Source organism: Falco peregrinus, chromosome 11 (genome assembly GCF_023634155.1).
Source record: "Falco peregrinus isolate bFalPer1 chromosome 11, bFalPer1.pri, whole genome shotgun sequence".
Lineage (NCBI taxonomy): Eukaryota > Metazoa > Chordata > Aves > Falconiformes > Falconidae > Falco > Falco peregrinus.
In genome coordinates this window covers 28802431-28819720 of record NC_073731.1, presented here as the reverse complement: position 1 = coordinate 28819720, position 17290 = coordinate 28802431, and the positions used below count along the sequence as shown (strand labels likewise).

Genomic DNA, 17290 nt, shown 5'->3' with positions numbered 1-17290 from the left:
GTCTAGCTTGCACCCACAAAACCACGCTGACTTCAGCGCATGAGCTGAATTTAGCCTTTGGCCCTAACCCCCATGGTAGCAGAGACACCTCAGGTCTGTGCTGGCTGGCCCCTGTGGCTGTGTGCTCCCAGCTCTGGGAAGTGGGGGAGGAGAAGCTGCTGCCACCTTGCTTTTTACCCCTTCAGGTTTTGCTGACTTTCACAGAGCTCACCTCTATTCTAGCAAAGGCATCGACACACCAGCATGGTAAATGGCAGCGTGGGTTTTGGCCAAGCTCCATTATGCAACAGGAAACAAGACATTGTAGCTGAGAGCAAGAGATCAGGGCTTCAGAGAACCTACTGGGACACTTTCATCCCTTTTTTTTTTTTTTTTATTTTTTTATTATTACAGGAAGGCCTGGTGGGTTTTTTGTTTGCTTTCTGATATCTACTTTCCCACCATGTTAGTGCATGGAGAGCCTGGTCCCTGCAGCGTGTGCTCGTGCAGAGCGAGCGTGGATGCTCATTTCCAGAGCTAGCGCTGGCTGGAAGCAGCTCTGACTTTCCTGCCTGGTGCAGTGATGGAGCCCAGCCAGAAGCAGGGCAACTGGGAGCCACAGGGCCAGTGCTAGCCCCAGCACGGCTGTGCTTGGCCACAGCCACCGAAGCTCTGCCAGCAGGGAGTCACGCAGCATCCCTGTGTGCTCCTGCTCCGTGCGGTACCCATCCTGCCTGCTTGCCCTGGGCATCCTCTTCCTCCTGTGCCCCAGACAGTGGGGAACTAACCAGAGGAGCAGAGTGGCTGTGGCCTCTCTCAAACATTTTCTGCCACCGTGCACTTCAATAAGCTGTGGTCCTTTTTCCACAGGGAAGAAGTTTTGGGTATCACAGTTTATAACCAATAAAAACTGAGATTTTGTTGGCCTGATGTGCCCCCTGTCTGACTGTAGTTGTAGCGTGGGTGTTTGTTGCTCTCAGGATCAGGGCATCAATGTGCTGGTCTGGGGGACTTGACATTGCAGCTCCTGGATCCAGGAGCCCATCCTGGGAACCTTCCTGTGGTAGCTGGAAGCATAAAACTACAGGTGGGAGGAAACGCAACTATTTTCTGTCCTGTTTCTGCTGTCTCCTCAGCCTTTGAAGGACTCTGAAACTCTGAGAACAAGGGAGTCCAGAACTCTGGGTTACCAATATTCAATATATTCTCCACACTGGCATAAGCCCTTCGACAGTTGTTGTTCTTTGGGCAACTGAATGAAGGAAATACAGGCTTCTTGCACCGAGAGAAGGATGAGCTTGCAGGTTTTGGTGGAGAACTAGGCTGGACTGGTCTCCTCTGACACAGACTTTTGGCATGACCACAGACAAAGCACTTAACATCTGGCCCCGCTGAATGCAGTGACAGAAGACTTATTTTAACAGGATGGGAAATCGGCTGGTTACAAAAATACTATATATTTGATGATTGCTCATAGGAAGTGATGTCTGTTGTCAGACCCAAGGTCTGTACAGGCTTATGTCTTTAACACTGGGCAGCAGTGAAAGGTTGGGGACAAGGACATAAAGAACAAGGCACCAGTAGGACAATCACTTTTAGATTTGTAGGTGGGTTTTTTTGCCCCATAACATGCTTGCTAACATCTTAGCAAATCTGGCATTTGAGTTATTCTCTTCTCTCTGTCTCTTCTTGGTTATCTCTTTGCTCCTGGTGAGAATGATTTGACGTGCAGCAAAGCCAGCGGTGTTTCCAGCCCCTCGCCTCTGCCTGCTGTCCAGCCTGGGACGCAGTGTTAGGTGTTACCGCAAGCTGAGCAAAGAGCCCTCCCCAAGCTTTGAATCAGATGCTTTCAGAACAAGCCCCAAGTTCTTAGGAATATTTAAAGCAGCACACAGGATTGTTTGTGTGGGTTTTTTTTTTATTTTTTTTTTTTTTAGCTCAGCATTGACATTCCTGTGTTATCAACCTCTAGAGCTTGTTGCTTGCGCAGGAAGGAGGGCCATGAATGGTCCAGGCATGTGATGTTCCACTCACTTAACCCTATCTCTTATCAGCACACAGGAGGCTGCTGTGTCTTGTGGAGAGTTTTTCCATTGCCATTAGCAGCTTGTTGCTGCTCCTAAAGCTGCTATTCATTTTATATATATCCTGCCTGTTCCCCTCCCCAAGGTACTCATCCAGCTGTAACTGCAGCTCCCTCATTTTCTTTGAAATCTCTTTTTTTCCCTGCCTGCTCCTGCACGCCCAGGGCAGGTATGCTGGCTTGCTCTGGGGACACCCGGCCGGTGGTCTTCCCTACCTCATAACTTCGGAAAGAGCCTTCCCTGAGGCAGTGGTGTGTGCTTCAGAGGGTGGTGATGGGCAGGAGGACTGGTGGTGTGGGTGGTGGCTCCCCACAGCCAAAAATCGCCCCCATGTGTACCCTGGTAGCACGATGGTGAGTGAGATTAAAGCACGGGCAATAAGCTGGTATCTATATCTCTATGTATAACGTACAGGCAGATAGCTGTAGGGAATTATGTCCTTACAGGACACGGGATCAAGCAATGACTCCAAGGGCCAGACTGTGCCTTGTGCATCAGTTACAGCTTGATTACCATGACTGGGACATGTGGTGGTGCTCGGAGAACCTGACCCTGAAAGAATCCTTTGGAGAGACTGATGAAAACAACCAGGCCATAAAAAAACCCAAAAAACCAACCAACCCACAACCCCAAAAGCAACCAACTATCAACTTTGGTATTTGTTTAAGAGATTAGATAAGCTGACAGAAATGCAGAAGATAATTATTTACTCACGAACGAAGACACATATACCAGGAAGAAAATTCTTTTCCAAAAATAGCCACTTACTCTTTATTTATAGCTTCCCCATTCCCACCCCCCGCCCCCTGTCCTTTCTTCTGAGATAGAGCAGAACATTTACATAAGGGGCAAGGAGATCTCATGATGAATAACCATTTCTTGTGCAGAGCGAAGTCCTCATTAGACCTGCCAGCAGGGATAGATGTCTGGACCTAGCAGAGCACCAGAATTAGCAAATATCATTTAACTGCCTGAAGTCTTTAACTGACAGTAGATGATCTCCTAGAAGTTCAGTGGGTTTTTTTCAAAGCATCTAAATGATAACAGGCCTGATTTGTTCAGTGTAAGAAGTTTCACAGGACAGAAGCAAAGGCTTAGCTTGTGCCTGAGCTACACCCAGTTCATTTTGGCTCCTGCTCCCATCTCCTTGGTCATGTCCCAGTGAACAAGAAATGTGTAATGCCAGCGCTGGGGCAGCGAGGGCTATGCTGCCATCTGAATTTTACGGAGGGAGGAACCGAGGCACACTGACTTTTGCTGTTTGGCCATCTCCTGAAGGCCTTTCTGCAGACCTTTGTGGGGATCTGTGCCTAAGGTACTGACTCAAGATCACTCCGAAAATTGTGGGCAGAGCAGAGAAGCGATAATGCTGCATTGCCTGGTCCCCTCTACGTGCTGCTCTGAGACAGGAGGATGGACCTGCGGGGCTCTTGCTTCCTTATAGCACTGACTTCTGCTAAAACAAAGCAGCTGTTCAGCATGGAGCTGCCGGTGGGCTCACAGCCCCTTGTGCCACCCTCACCTGGCTCGCAGGACATCCTTCTTCCCTGTCGTCTGGGGTCACAATGCTGTTGCTTTGCAGAAAGGACTTTGCAGCCAGCAGGTGAGGGCTGCCGGGCACTGAGCACAGTCTGGTTGCAGAGCTGCAGCAGTTGCCTGTGGCTACCTTAAGTTAATCTTATTTTGTGCTGCAATGTTGCTGCTACATTTTTGTGACCAAAGTGCTTGTGGTCCTGAGTGCAGGATTGTGGTCTCGGAGGATGATGAAGGGAGTGGAGGAGGCTGGTTATGAAGGAGGAGCCTCGATCTTCACAGTGCACATAAACCTATGGTAGATGCTGCCACCAGGAAGAAGATCGCTGGAGAAAGGGCACGGCTGATTGATGAGTTTTAGAAACATGTTCTTTTTAGCTTTGTGTGCATGTATTTTTAGTCTCGTAGGGTACAGAACTAAACTTTGAGCAAAAATAGCGATCGGCTTACATAACATCCTTGCTTACAAAACTCCCCCTGCTTCAGCTCTCCGGAGGCTTGTGGAGCGGAGGGCTGTCAATCACAGCGAAGCCATGACTCAGGCGCCTTCGCACAGCTCAGCAGCGCAAAGTCAAGATTTGCCGTGTTTACACGGGATGCTCTGCACAAGGCACGTGATGGCAAAGCAGCATCCCAGCTCCACTACCTCACAGGCAAGGCGGGGTGTTGACCAGAGCAGAGAGGTGCAGCTGGGGCAGTGTTTCCCCTTTCTTCCCACGTGCCCGTGACAGGGGGAAGAAAGGATGAGGGAAAGTTTTTCATTCTATGGGTTACTGGTTTTTTTTGGTTGTTTTTTTTTTTTTTGTTTAGGTTGTCTTGTAGAGTAGGCAGTCCAGACACTGAGCCTTTGCTCTCAGTTGCCTTGCAGTGGGAGTTGTGGGTCATCTGGTACAGCCCAGTTTGCATCCCTGCATCCCTGCCACTGCTGTGATTAGCAGTCCTAGCCAAGAAGCTCTGGAGCTGAAGAGGTTTGGAGTCACAGCTCTCCTTGACCCTCTGCTTAGGACAGAGGCCTAGTCGTGCTATGGGGAAAGTTACCGGGTCACAGCCAGGGCTTCATTTATTCCAGTGATAAACAGGGGAGTGTAGTGTCAAGGGTGTTCATTCTTTCCATTTGCACTTTGAACATGCGTGGTTAGAGATTAATAATGTGTCATCCTTTCTTCATCCTGTTTTCCCTTGGCAGCCATGCTGTACGTGGATGAGCCCGGGCAAGTAGGTGATACTGGTTTGGTTGCCAAAAGTAACATTATGTTGTGATAGTACATGTTGACTCTAAAGAACCGATTCTGCTGAACACGCTTGTTTTCCTGAGACACCAAGGTGGAATGGGTTTCAGTTAAAAATAACTGACCTCCCCTTGCTAAGCCTGAGCATTTCTTCCTGGGAAGCCATTTTTAACCACAGATGATCACCAGATGCAGTGGTTTTCAAGGAGATCAAAGTTGGAAGCCCACCATGGGGATGAGCTGAATTCTTTCCTTTTGCTATCAGACCTTCTCAAGTGGAACACCTTCTTGGCTGTCCTCTGGCGTGAAGAGAAAGGTCTGTTTGGGGGGGAACGTGTGGGAACCATCAGGTCAAGGAGAGACGTGCCGTGGTGTGTGTGCATGCATGCTTAGTAACAAACATTTACTGGGACGCTGATGGATTCTGAGAAAGCCAGGGCTGTCCGCTCCGTCTTGAAATAGCTCATGAAAACAGACAGCCTTACACTGCTTCCATACTCTGCGATGGAGACGTACAGCCCTGAAACGTAATTGGTTATGCAATTTATCGTAATAGTTATCCTCCAGGGGCTTTAGAGCCTTAGTGAGAAGAGACAAGGAAAAACTAGGGACTAGCTTTCTTCAGTGGGATAAACAGTAAATTGTTTTCTGAATGCTTGGGAGTGATTTTATTGGGAGTCTTATTCGACCTCGGAATACAGTGGTGCATTTATAGAAAGGTTATTTTTATCTTAGCTATGTGGAGGGTGGTGCTAAAACTTCCATATTGTTAGTGGCTGTGGAGAGAGTATCTTCCAGTTCCCTGTCTTTTCAACAGCGTTGGATGCTGTTGTAGATCAGGTCTCTCCTGTCTTTCTTGCAGCAGCATGCACACCCATCACATGGAGGGACGCACATTCGGTCTGTGGTCATATACATCAGGGAGAAAGCACAGTCTGGCAGACTGGGCACTAAACAGATTCACTTTTTACACTACTTCAATGAATCAGAGCAGGTGTATGGCTTGCCCACGGACACCAAAATGTGGGGAGCCCTTCCCTGTGTCCCAGGTGTGCTGTGATGACAGGATCCATAGCTGCTATGGAGGTGCCATCAGGTGGTCCTTATCTCTCGTGTAGCGAGGCTGAGCTGTTTGCGTGCAGGTACCATCATTTGCTTCCCCCTTGCTTTGGAATCAGCCACCAGCCTGACATATCTCAGGTTGGCTTTTTCCACCTCCATATGTATATATATATATTTCATTTATTTAGAGACATTCAGACATTTCTGAAAATAAAAGTAATAAAAATCTGGTGTTCTTCCCCAGTTAAAATTCTGGCAAATTTCTTCTAGAATACCTCTTATACTGCTGGGAATTTTGAAATGTGTTGTGGTCTGGTCTGTTTGCCAGCCTAGTACCTCTAGGTTATGCTATGTGAAACCTCTGGCAGGGGGGAGGTAATTTGCATATGCTCATATGGATTTTGTAGAGAAATTCCCAGAAGATTTTATATGCTTTATGCAAGTCCAAGCCAGGGACTGAGTAAGACTTTGGCAGCTGGCGGGTCTGTGTCCAAATACCTGAGCTGGAGGCAAGGAGGCTTTCTCCCTGGGCTGCTGGTGTTTGCCCCGTTAACACACAAAGATGAGATAAAAATCCCTGAGAATATTAACGGACCTGCCTTTGGAGCGGTCTGAGTACGGTATGATAAAAAGGCAAACGGAGGGGTGTAAAGTAAAATCCTGAGTTTGTATTCAGTGAGGGATCACAATCCAGGATAGGAGCTGAGTGTGGGAGCGGGAGGCGGTCTGCAGTCGTGTGGTTGATGATGATGTGGTACTACCTGCGCAGTGAGTTACGGAGCACGCTCCTAAGCGTTTCGCTTCATAGGCTAGGCAAAAAGAGTTATCTTTTGGTGTAGGCTGCTGTGGCATGCATGCCCCCCAGGGATGTGTGCAGTGCATCCTCTTTAGGGTGGCTGCTCTATTTTAGTGGGTACCTCTGCACATACCAACACAGGTACGTGTGTTTATAAAAGCTGGCCCTGCTGGTATGTGTGCGGGAGGAGGGGGCATGGGTAGGTTTACACCTCCACGGAGCAAAACGCTGTGGCCCTGGTAGTCTGCGTGGGCTCTTCGTGAAGACCCCTGTGTTGTCCAAGCCACTCAAAGGTGTTCTGTGAGCTCCCTCGATACCTCGGTTTTGGAGGAAACAAGCCCCAAAGGCCTTTGGAAGCTCTTACTGAGCAATAACTCCTGTAGCTCTTCTCTAATGCTAGCTTTGTCTGCAAAATTTGCTGTTTCCATGGCCTGGCTAGAGCACAGGATCCAGGAAGGTTTTGCAATTGATGTTTACAGGACCGAGATGTTGCTGTAGGTGTTTAGCACCGCTGCTATAGCTGTGCAACCTGACATCTCTGCCTAGGCAGGCTACAGCAATAAAGCAAATGCGTTCACCCCAAAAGCGCTTCCCCACTGGTCCAGCACTCACTGCGCCATGAGAGGGCTTTCCCTCCCTGTGCAGTGGTCTTTCCTAGGATGTCCAAAGTATTAAGAGGGCCGATTTTCACCCATGAGCCTGTCGCAGATAGATCTGATCCCTAGCACTTTGTTACAACCGGGAGAACAGAACTAGCATGGAAATGCTGTTCCCTTGCCCACATTGAGCAACACCTTGAGTGCTTACAGAAGGGGAGCAAGGGCCAGGTACCATCAAAAGTGGCACATGGTGCACAACCGGCATCTTCTTTTATTTAAAGCTCCATGTAATCGAGTGAGCTTTTCTCAGCAGAGGACAGTCAGATACGTGCTGGCTCTTGTTTGTACCCACAATGCTATGCACACGTTCCTAACTTTTTATAGAAACACTCTTGATTCTCTGGGTGTGGGTTGGTTTTGTTTTTCTTCATCTGTGGGGATTTATCCCACCAGTTGGCCTAATCAGCTCCCAAAATTGAGTGATCATGGGAAGTTGTGCAGTGAAAATAACTCGTGAGAACCAAAAAAGAAAAATGCTCAGGACATCCAGGCTATTAATAAAAGCAAGTGTCGCAGAGCCCTGTATAAGCTCGCTGCATCAAGGACGCAGAAGTAGCTACCCAAACTATTTTGGCTCTTCCAGCCAACAGAGCACTTTCAGCTCATGAAGTTGTGATGTTCCAGCATCCATCTGGTGCAAGAGGAGCTGGTGCAAACCTGCCTCAGGGGCAGGGCTCCAGCACAGCCTCCCTCCTGCTGAGAGCCATGGAGCACCCTGGGGGGCACCTCTCCCGCAGAGGCAGCAGGCTCGCCACTGATTTTGGCATGGCTACACCTGCAGTTGGCTTTGGAGAACCTCAGCCGACAACATGGCCAGGTTTCTTCCACCCTTACCTGTGGACGTGCACGCTTCTTTAATCCAGCGCCAGGCTTCTTACTTCTTCTTAAAGTTCTCACAGCATCGATTTCCAGTTTTTGCACTATGGGAATAATAACTAACCGAGCTGTAATGCTTTCCATTGCATATTTAACTTTGTATGTGTGGCGTGTCATTGCCAGAGCTTGTATTTTCAATTCCGCAGCCCAAGGAACGCATGCACAAGGTACGTCTTTAGCAAAGGAACCGGTTCAAAGCGATGCTTTCTCCACAACAATTTTAAAGATCAGCGCGCAAATAAATAGCTGAGCTTCCGACAGGGTGCTGCTGTAAGCATCGGAAGATCCACCTCTTCCAGTCAGATCCCAGCCCCCGCCCTCCGCTCCCCTCCATATAGTGCTGATGCCAAATCAGCAAATGTTCAGAGAAACAGGATAAGGCCACAGCTGTAAACCAGCGATGGCATCTTGTGCATCGGGTTGTTGTGTGTTGTTGGGTTTTTTTTGTGGGTTTTTTTTTTTTTTTTTTTGGTAGTGTGAAAGACTGGAGTACTGCAACACTGAAATTACATTGGCTAGGATAATAAATGGATCAGACAAATATAGCCGGGCATATGCTGAGTGTGGGTGTGGGGTTTTAATTTCCCTTCTTCAAACTGAGGTCTATAATAAGATGTTTCCTGGCTTGTATGTGAGTGTTTTTTAATAGCTTCTTTTTCTTTTTTTTTTTTTTTTTTTTCCTTGCTGGATACTTCTGGATGTGGCTGTACTAGCCAAGCTCTGCACGGTAGCTAAGTGAATATTGTTTTATAGCTCTGAGCGGAGAATACAGTAGGTGCCATAAACTATACTTCGAGTCTGCTCTGTCAACGGGTGAGCGCATTAGCAGCCTTTCTTTGCAAAGCGAAGCGGCGTTGGGGATGGCAGAGGAAAGAGGTTTTGTTTGCAAGAGAAGACTTCGCTTTTCCTCAGCTGGATGGTGGTTGTTGGAGCAAGGGAGGGTGTGCTTTTATTTTATCTGCCCCTGCAGTCACAACAGGTCGTGGAGGTTGCTCCTTGATCTTCTCCCTCGCCGATCCCAAATCCAGTCCAGCCTGGCTCCCAGCTCTCTCCGCAGACCCCGTGCAGCCCCCAGGAGCTGCTGCAGCATTAGGGACAGGAGGAGCTGGCAAGCAGGAGGCTTCACACAGTGCCATGCACACACACGCTGGCAGTGGTTAGCACCACGGGCTTGCCTGGAACCACTCCTCACATAAGCTTTGCCGAGTCCGTCTGGTGTCCTTTCTCTCTCAGGCCGAGCTAATGCAGATTTGCACTCACCATCCCTGCTCCATGTTACCGAGGTGGGATTCCCAGAGGGTCACAGCTTGCAGCAGCACAGAGCCCTGGCTGTTGCTGGCCGCCGTGTTTCTCCATCATTGCAAGGGCTGGTATGTCACCTACATGTAAAGTAGGATCTCAGGGCTGGAGCGAGGCACATACAGTGACCACTCCTTGCACAGGACTTCGAAGTACCTGCCAGTGGAGGAAGCTTGTTAGAAACTCTACAAAATGTGTGTACTTGCTTCAAATTGTATCATCAGATGTCATTTGGATGACGAATCTCAGCTCTCACTTAAAATGATGAAAAATCCAGCTTTAGGAGCTCTGACCTCAGTGGCTCAGAAACCTGAAGGTGTATCTGAGGTACGCTCTGATTTTAACCCACAGGATTTATTTTTGAAGCCAGTGTCATGGCTGGGAGAGGCCTGAGTTGTAGTTGTCTTCAGACTGGAGCCAGTTCCCATGTCTCAGGTAGGACATTTCTAAGCCTCCTACGTAACACTTGAACTTGATGTGAGTCAGCATTGTGATGACGTTATGAAAAAGGAAGACACTGTACCAGGAGCATGGCCTGTGAGAAAAGATCAAACTAGCCAGACCTACTGAGACTGAAAGAAGAGAAAGTTGGGGGAAGGACAAATCTCCAGGGCATCACAGGCCACCTGAGAGAGGGAGACACGTTGCTGCTGTCATACTATGACACCTGCATCCCACCTCCATGAAGTCAAGTACATGGACATCCCTGATTGAAAAGGGAAGATGGAGCAGAGGTGGAGCATTAGCCCCTGCTCTGACAAAGGCTTCCCTGGGGAAATACTTTTGTATCTCTGCTCCTCGTCTCAGGAGTGGGAATGTCAACGTTGTTCTGCCTTATGCACATTAAGGCACCAAGTAATCAGATGTTGTAATTTCAGGACCACGTCAGTCCCTCTGATATGCAACTTGATAGCTCCAAGTGGCTTTGGGAAAACCTGAGCATGAGTGTGGGCTCTCCCACGGGTGGAGAAGCCACCACCTGGTCAGCTGCGCTGTTCCCTTCTGCAGGCAATAGTGCACATTTCCCCTGGACCTCTGGAGCAGTTAAGAGGGGGAAAGGGAGGAAAACAGGACCCAAACCAAGCATTTCTATAAGGACACCATTCCCACCTCTGTCTTAAATGCCAGCTCCCATTATGGTCTTGCCACTGCATCCCCAGTGTGACCCCAGCTCTGATGAGCTGAGCCCTGATGGTCCTTCTTTGCAGCCGCGTGCGTAGGGCAGCGTGTCTGGAATCAGCTTTGCAAAGGGGGGCTGTCTCCCCCTTCCCTCCATATCCAGCTGGGCCGTGCTCAGCTGCTGGGACAAGGAGAGCTGGGAGCAACTGCCGGGGCAGCTGCACCGCCGAGGAGCGTATCCCTTATGCTTGGCATTGGCCACTCCATGCTGTCCCCATGGCCGTGCCGCTGTCCCCATGGCTGTGCTGCCATCCCTGGGGCCCTGGGCTCAGCTGCGCGTTCGTTAGGACTGGCTGCAGACACGGCTGCAAGCGTCCACAGCTGGGCAAGTGCTGCTGCTAGGAAGGTGGCCCAGTGGTGGATGCTGAACAGATTTTGCCCTTAGAGAAAGGGCTTTCCTGGAAGGCTCCCTGGGCTGGCTGACATGTGTGGTGCGTTGCTGAGGGCTCTCACCTGCTTGCCCTGCACTGTGGCTGAAGCTGCGATGGAGGGAAAAGTCACATTATCCTGCAATATATTGGAATTTGTCTCTGTTCCTTGGACCTGTTGGGTACCAGGGCTACCTGGACTTGCTTTTCACCTTTGGGCTGAAGTGTTCCATGGCCAGCCTGCTGTCAGTGACACATTTTGTCTGCACGCAGCTGATCTAGCACAGCCTCAGTATTGTCTCTGTCCTCATTCATTCTCCTGTTGTGCTGGTTTTGGCTGGGATAGAGTTAATTTTCTTCGCAGTACGTTGTATAGGGCTATGGTTTGGATTTGTGAAGAAAACGGTGTTGGTAATTCAGGGATGTTTTAGTTATGGGTGAGCAGTGCTTGCACAGTGCCAAGGCCTTTTCTGCTCCACACACTGCCCCAGCAGCGAGTCACCTGGGGGGCACAAGATGTTGGGGGACACACAGCATGTTGGGGGGGGATACAGCTGGGACAGACCCCACTGACCAAAGGGATATGCCATACCATATGGCGTCATGCTTAGCATACAAAGCTGGGGGAAGAAGAAGGAAGGGGGGGACATTGAGCGTGATGGTGTTGGTCTTCCTGAGTCCCTGTTACGTGTGATGGATCCTGGCTGCCCTGGGCATGGCTGAGCGCCTGCCTGCTCATGGGGAGTGGCGAACAAATTTCCTTGGTTTGCTTTGCTTGTGTGTGCATCTTTTGCTTTACCTATTAAACTGTCTTTATCTCAACCCACAAGTTTTCTCACTTTTACTCTTACAATTCCCCGCCCCATCCCACTGAGGGCAGAGTAAGCGAGTGGCTGTGTTGAGCTTGGTTGAGACTCAGGGTTAAACCACAACACCTATATATACCAGCTTATATATATATGTGCCAGGGTGTCTCCATGGCAGAAGTGAATCCCGGGGTGAGGTGCATCGCTGTCCTGGTACAAAAGGCTGGAGCCACGTGGGCACAGGCTCTGCTGGGGTTTACCAACATACTCGGCACGCAGCAGGCACCCTAGACACAGGCTTCCGCTCACAAACATACTCGTGGTGTTTGTGTTCTCTTCCTCCAACAGCTCTTGCTTCCCAGGCATTACCAACACATCCATGCATCCCTTTGCAACAGCAAACCAAGGCCCAGGGTTTGTGCACGCCCCCCCAGGTCATGCAGTGATTCGTGAGCGTCTCTCTGTCCGTGCTGGGCCCCGTCTCTTCCTACAGATGTGGTGCAAACCAGGAGTTAAGATTGCATGACACTTGCTTAATAACGCAGATACACCTCTGTTTTGGGAGGGCGCTTAGGAAATCCTTCCTGCTCAAATCAGCCCGCAGCTGGCTGCTTTCCTCCTGTGCAGTCTTGTGCCGGGCGGTCGCTTCCCATTTTTCTCTATTCCAGCTTTGCAGATGCGCAGGGACACCTCACGCTGGCCTGAGAGCAAGCCAATGCATGGAGACCGTTGCACCTGTGAAAGCCTGCATATGCAAACCATCTTGTACAAGCAGTAATTCACTCTGTGATTACTTCTGTTGCTGCCGCAGCATCGTCCACTCTCAGTACGTCAATCATCGCCTTCCCTCCAGGAGCCGTTTTGGTTTTCCAGGAGGTTGCAAAGCTTTGACCGCCCACCATGGGAGCGGTGCATAGCACATAGCCATCCGTGAGCCCTTCAGACACTGACACCAAGCAAGACCAAAACTTGCTGGCAATGGTCCAGCAATGACACTGCCCGAGGGGAGATGGGAGATGCTTTCCCTGTCCCTCGAGCAAGTGGGGTTGGTAGCAACATCCTTCCTCTTAAGCCATGGTGGGAGAAGGGGTTAATCCGCCACTGACACCAAGTGCTAAAATGTTTTATCTGGCAGGCGGTAATACACTTTCGACAGAGAGATATGTAAAATGAAGCGGTGACCCAAGGAGGTGTAATTAGCTCTGCTGTCACATAGGAAAGAACATGTTTCTACAGCTTATTTCGAATTTCTGGCAACACCTGCTCACTTGCTTTAACCAGCTTTCTCAAACCAGGGACTAATTAGCACTTCCTTGGAAGCCCAGCTCTCTCCAGGCAATGGCTTTACCTCTCAATCGGTATTCCTTCTGCAGGAAGGCACATTAATTACTGTATCAGGAAAACCTGATGGAAGCAGGAGACCATCTTCATGCCTAAAACTAATTAAATGAAAAGGCAGAGCTCACTAGACCTGGAGTTCCTCGCTCATGCAAGGGGTGAGGGCTGCGCGGTGAGTTTCCTTCTCTGCATCCTTGAAGGAAAATGGTATTTTGCACATTCATGATTTCTGAGGGCGGTGGGTGAGGGCCATGTGGTGCTGTTCCCCCAGGGTTTGAGCCCAGCAGTGGCACAGAGCTAACCCTGCCCCCTCCAGGGTGGCTTGGGACCAAGGGGAGCCCCCATAGAATCTGTGCTGGCCAGGGCTCCTCTTTTTTTTTTTTTTTTTTTTTTTTTTTTTTTTTTGTAGCAAACATAACTATGAGCAAGGCTCTGGCCATAGTTAGGTATTAAGTCCAATTTGGGAGTTCCTAGTGTTAATCAATGCACCTGTTTGTAGAGCATGGTCTAGCGAACCCCTTCCTAAAGCGGAGGATGGTGAAGAAGGTAATGAGGGAGGCGGGGGAGGGGTGCGAGGATGCTGCAGGTGAGTGTGCCAAGGCACAGGGTGTTAGTGACTGGCCAGGGCAGTCCTCCCAGGCCAGCCCTTCATCCCTGCTACCAACCACCAGCTCTGCTGAAGCTTTATAGCAAGGAAACCCCTTTTGAAAGCCTTCTGCTTTCCTCTCCTGCAGGAAGGGATGAGGCGCAGCCATCTGACTTGGCTGTCCCCAGCCCTTCTCTCCTTGTGAGAGGTGGGGGTGATGCTTCTCATCCCAGGACACAGTCCTGGAGCTGTTCAACACCCTTATCCATTAAATCAATACTCTTTCGATTGCTGCAGTTTGGTGACTTCCAGTCTTTAGGCAAATACATGTTTTTGGGAAGCGATTTGTACTGAACCGACTCCCTGAGAGTCTGCCATACGCTGTCTGCCGAGCACAAGGGGAGAAAGTACGGCCAGTCCCACCTTCCCTGTGTTTCAGGCCATGCAGCCACACCTCATCCCTCATGCACTCCGTCTGTTAGCTTGGTTTTTGGCTAAAACATGTTTTCCAGGCAGATATCCAAGCTGGCTTTGACCGTCTCAAACGATGAAGACTCTGCTCTTCCCTTTGCTGTTTGTCTCCGACTCCCAGGCTTGCTCTGTTGATGTATTTCTTCCTTAGTTTGTCCAGCTTCGGTCCACAGCTTTTACTTTTTATTCTTCCTTTTTCTGACAGGGCATTTTAGTGCCTGGAGTTACGTGCTCGTGCACAGTAATTGAATCCACCACCTCAGTGAGATAGATGGCTCGCCCGACGCCTCCCCATAAGTGTCTTCTCCAGCTCTGAAGCTGCTTTTGTGGCCTGATTCTGCCACCCTCTCTATTTTACTGTGTCTTTTTGCAGCCACGGGCACCAGGGCATGGATGATGTGTTTTGGATCCAGGTTAAAATCTCTCCTGAATATATATGCAAGGATATATAACACTTTGTGCTACAGCATCGCTTGCTGTTCACCTGCAGTTTGCCTGCATCTCCTTCCCTGCTTTCCTCTCCTACCTGGATTGCACTGAACTCTTGAACACTAAAAGCAGTAGAAAAGGCATAATTTTAAAGGATTTAATTTATTTATATATAAATATAAATATAAATATGTATGAAAAACTTTAAGGAAACCATTTTCCCACCCCCTACCCATCTTATGTGGAACTTGCTGCCGTAAAACAAAAGTGAGGCCAAGCAGGGCAAGATGTCCACAAATAATAGAGACATCTACAGAAATAACCATAATTTTTTTTTTTTTATTTTATTGGAGAGCTTCCAGAGACCTGTGAGTCCTTAAACCCTCTGGCAGTCTTAACTGGTGGGGGCTTCAGAGAAGTTCAGGGGGGCTTGTGCAGTGCAGCGCCTGGCAGTGCTGATTGCCAGGTAGGAAGGAGAAGGACCAGCAGGCTGAGCCAGCAGGGCAGCTCCCACATACCTGTGCTTGCTGTCATGTCCCTCCGAGAGAGGTGTGTGACCTTCCAGAGAACAGAAATCCCTGTTCCCCAGCTGACCTAGTTTATTTCCACGCATCATTTAACATGCCTTATAATATTTTATAGACTCGCTTCTGTAACTCAACGTTGAGCTATTATTTAATGAAATGATCCCCAGTAGGGACCTTAGGAGAGCTAATCGTATATGAAAGCTTTGAGGGTGGGGCAGTGGGAAGCATCCACAAATGCTTTAAATACTGAAGTTTGCTTCTCTTAATATTTATTTATGTATTTATTTTTAGCTTCAACTGTGGTTGCAATTCTGCAGATACACATCAGCAGTGATATTGATGATACCTCTGGTGCCAGTGCAAACCAGCATCAGAATCAGGCGCAGAGAAGCAATATTTTAATTCTTCTATGCCTGTTTTGCCAGCTGGAACCTTATTTTAATGGCATTGGTAGATGTGTGAAAAAAAAAAACTGTTGCAGAAGACTTCTAAGGAGGGAGAAATTCAAAGAAGTCCCTTTATCAGCGGGTCTGAGAGTTTGGATGTTTCCAGGCGGCTCTGCTTGAGGTCTCCCTATGAATCTCTGTCTGCATCCGAAGCAGCAGGAGGCTGAGCCTTGGGTCAGGCAGTGCTGGAGGGAACCCCCTTGCGAGAAAGGAACATCTTATTTTTTTCCTGCTTTTTTCTCAACACAAAATTTGCAAAATAAATATGATTGATTGCTTTTTGATGACTGCTCTGATGCTTTGCAAAAATATGATGAAACATTATTTTTATTATTGATATTCTTTATTATTCATATTCCATATTCTTTCATTATCTCTGATATTCAGCAGATGTGTGTTCCAGCAGACCCCAGGGAAGTCTGGTGTTTGACACAACTCGCAAAGGATCGCATGAAGTTTCCCACCAGGACTTTGCATTGGGGAGTGAGGAACGAAATGGAGCAAATCTTACCCTCCGGGACTGGAGGACAAAGAAACCTAAGGAGCACCTGAGTGCTATCGATGGTATGAAATGCCAGAGGACATAGGAGCTCTGCTTCTCTGGTCCCATGGAGGCTTTTTAGCATGAATCATGCTAAAGCAGCAATCCCCATGAAATGAGGACAGCTTCCAGCACAGGCTGACGAGTAGTTATTTTTCCTCCTGCTGCTGAAGCCATTGGAAAAGTCTGATTGATCCAGGATGTCATGTCAGAGCCTAATTCCCCTTTTTGCAAACGCCCATATGCTCATGTTTAGTGCTTAATAAAAGGTAAGCTCCAGTCAATGGGAAAATGTGCTTAAGAGCTTTATTCGCTTTCTTAAGTGCTTTGCTGGGTCTGGCCCCATGCAACGTGTCAAGCACCCATTAGTCTCATCTTTTATTGCTGTAATACAGATAGCTCCTCGGAAATAACCCTTTCAACACAAAGGTGGGGTTTTTTTGGAGGGAAAGCCACCCTGTGCACGTGCACTTACTAATAATGACATGCATTTGGGTGATGCTCTGGCTTTCTGCTCTGAGGAAATAAAGGGAGGAAACATGATGGTCTTGGAGTAGGTACAAAGCTGTCAGGCGCCTGGCTCGGGTGAAGTTGCAGAAAGCGTTTCTCTTTGTGTTGCAGGGCCTGGCAGCCTGGTGAGATAATAAAAGATAAAGCAAACTGTACGACAATGGAAAATGCTGAGCTCCCTGAGTAATTAAAGGTTGTGTAAGATGGTCGCATGGCTTGCGAGGCTTATTAATACAGTCACGTTTGCATTATATAAAGGGTAATTAAAATGCAGCCTGCTTACCATTGATTATGCCCTTTGCCTGGTGTTTGTAGCAGTGGGTGCACAGCCAGGCTGCAAAGGCGGCACAGGAGGCAGCAACTGCCAGCAAGAGGAGAGGCTGAGGGGGGGCGGGATGCCCGAGCTTGTGGGACCAACGCTGTGCCATGGCTTTGGACAAACCCTGGACAAATTGCCCTGCAGATGTACCTTCTCCTCCCAGCGCTGTGCCGCAGCCACCGCAGCTTGCCTACCAGAGCCTTTTGGGGTCTGGCGAACGTGAGGGGTGGGGGGGTTATAAGCAGCTCCCGAC

At 48.9% G+C, this 17290-nt stretch overlaps 1 long non-coding RNA gene across 7 annotated transcripts in view; it reads left to right on the top strand.

The window, feature by feature from the left end:
• LOC114014055 (uncharacterized) overlaps positions 1-17005 on the top strand; it is a 28449-nt gene extending 11444 nt beyond the window's left edge. Inside the window, exons 2-5 of one of the 7 annotated variants that reach the window (XR_008749199.1) lie at positions 9869-9952; positions 12539-12696; positions 13244-13384; positions 16058-17005. This is a non-coding gene — a long non-coding RNA (uncharacterized LOC114014055). The other 6 variants (XR_008749201.1, XR_008749198.1, XR_008749200.1 and 3 more) reach the window with 6 other exon arrangements.
• The last annotated feature ends 285 nt before the right edge of the window (positions 17006-17290 follow it).